Source organism: Apis dorsata, unplaced genomic scaffold (assembly GCF_000469605.1).
Source record: "Apis dorsata unplaced genomic scaffold, Apis dorsata 1.3 scaffold_99, whole genome shotgun sequence".
Taxonomy (NCBI): Eukaryota; Metazoa; Arthropoda; class Insecta; order Hymenoptera; family Apidae; genus Apis; species Apis dorsata.
Genome location: NW_006263397.1, coordinates 829,908 through 832,054, shown reverse-complemented (window position 1 = coordinate 832,054; position 2,147 = coordinate 829,908). Strand labels below are relative to the sequence as shown.

Below are 2,147 nucleotides of genomic sequence, written 5' to 3'. Positions count from 1 at the left end.
AAATATATATAAAATATACAAAATAAATTTATAAATATTTACTTAATATAATGTAAAGGTAATCAAACAAAATTATATAAACTAATTATTAATTAAATTATATAATTAAGTTAAATGTAATTATTAAATATATAATTACAATTATTGAATGATTATTAACATTTATTAATGATTCTTTTATTTTTTCAAAATATTCAATAAACTTTATTGTATTAAGATTTTCAATATCTTTAAAATAAATTATCATTTTGAAAATTAAGGTTAAAAATATTCAAGAAAGAAAAAAATGCATGTATACTTGGAAATTATTTTAATATTGATTTTAAAAAAATCTACAATAAATATAGAAGAACTTCATTCTATATTTTTAATTATTTGCATTATATAATTATTGTATATGACACTTAAATTTAAAAAAAAATCAATTTCTAAATAAAAAAAAATGATATTAAGAAGAAAAGAAGATGATTTAAATACAAATAAGTTATTAAATTATTTAAATATATACATATATCCTATATTTCATATATTTTATAAATTATTCTATTAATTTTTAATATTACATATAAATGCAATATTACAAAATACGAACATAAAATTAGAAAATATAAAACTAAAAATATAATTCAATTACTGTAATTTTCATTTTGAAATGCTTAATTAATTATTTATTATTACATAAATTTTATAAAATATTATTTTTTTAATACAATTTAAAAATACAGAAAATACAACATTTATAAAATAATGAATATATAATCTTATGAATTTAATACGTTTTACAAAATACAGTAACTATACATAACCATCGACAAGTGACAGAATCAAAATAATTATTACACTGACCTGTCATCCGTAAAAACATTATTTTTACGTATACTTAAATATACGAATAAAAAATTCGCACATTTACGTGTTACATAAATTTATTGTCCGTTAATTCCTTTGTAAATGAAATTAACTGATAAAATGGCTGATACTTATGAAAGTGTCTTATTGTTAGCTCACAGCAATGCTGTCCACCTTAACACTTTCAGTTCGGATGATGTCTTAAGACACAAAATGGCTGCTGTTGGAAAATTATTGCCCATTTGTAAAACGACAAATGAGAATCGAACTTTGTTCAGGACTGTATATAGCATGGGTGATAATATAGTGAAACTGGAAAATAAGCTTAAGAATTTTTTCTATTTTGCTTTATGTTATACTACAAATATGCAATTGGCGTAACTTCTTTTCTACTGTCTTCTGTTTAAGTAATTGACAAAAAGAAAGAATTCATAATAGTTTTATCGATCTTTTTTTGAAATCTTTTTGTTTTATAATAATGATGCATAGAGAAAGATAATACCACATAAAAAACTGTTCTATGAACAATTAATTTTAATCATGAAAAAGTGATTAATGTGATAATATTTGACAAATTTAGAAATAAAATCGTATTTATATGTTGAAAAATCTAAATGGAGCAATTATTACATAACATTTTTTATACCTTTTTTTCATATTTATAATAAAAAATATAAAATTTAATTATTATATAAAATAATATTTATTAATATCATAAGTGAATTTATTATTTAAAATTATATAATATAATATTCTAATTAAACAAAAAATATTTTCTAATATTTGTGTATTGTAATTTAAATGGAATCTTATAAACAGTTCAAAACATGTGAGTATGAAAATAATCTTTCAGTCAATTTGTTTCATATAATTTATTCATATAAAGAAGGAATTGAAAAAAATAATTAAAGAAAGATTAAATTTTCATAAAATTTAAACAATTTTTTAAAAAATGAATAATATAAAATATTTTTATTATATATAGTTTTTGATAAATTTTTATTGAAATTATTAAATAAATAAATATTTACCTTTCAGATAAAAACATTATAATGCAAAGAATAAAAATTTCATGTACATTAACTTCTTATAATAGATGTATGTTTTCAAAAATTTAAAACATTATTAAATTAAAAACATTAAATTAAAATATTAAATAAATATGTAAAATATATCAGCTATAGATTTAGAAAGGTTATATTATTAAAAATAGAAAATTAAGAAATGGCTAAAATATTAAATTTTTTCCGAACTATACGAAATAACTGGAAAAAATCTCTTATAGGAGGTGCAGCTTT

At 17.6% G+C, this 2,147-nt stretch overlaps 2 protein-coding genes across 3 annotated transcripts in view; one reads left to right on the top strand and one right to left on the bottom strand.

Moving 5' to 3' along the window:
* Nucleotides 1–1,664, bottom strand: part of LOC102673281 (DDB1- and CUL4-associated factor 8-like) — a 5,639-nt gene extending 3,975 nt beyond the window's left edge. For both annotated transcript variants that reach the window (XM_006612171.2, XM_006612172.2), the window contains exon 1: nucleotides 847–1,664. The gene's annotated coding sequence lies outside the window, so the exon portion shown is untranslated. The remainder of the gene's footprint in view (nucleotides 1–846) is intronic.
* LOC102673509 (acylglycerol kinase, mitochondrial) overlaps nucleotides 1–2,147 on the top strand; it is a 22,853-nt gene that overhangs the window by 18,620 nt on the left and 2,086 nt on the right. The window lies entirely within an intron of this gene.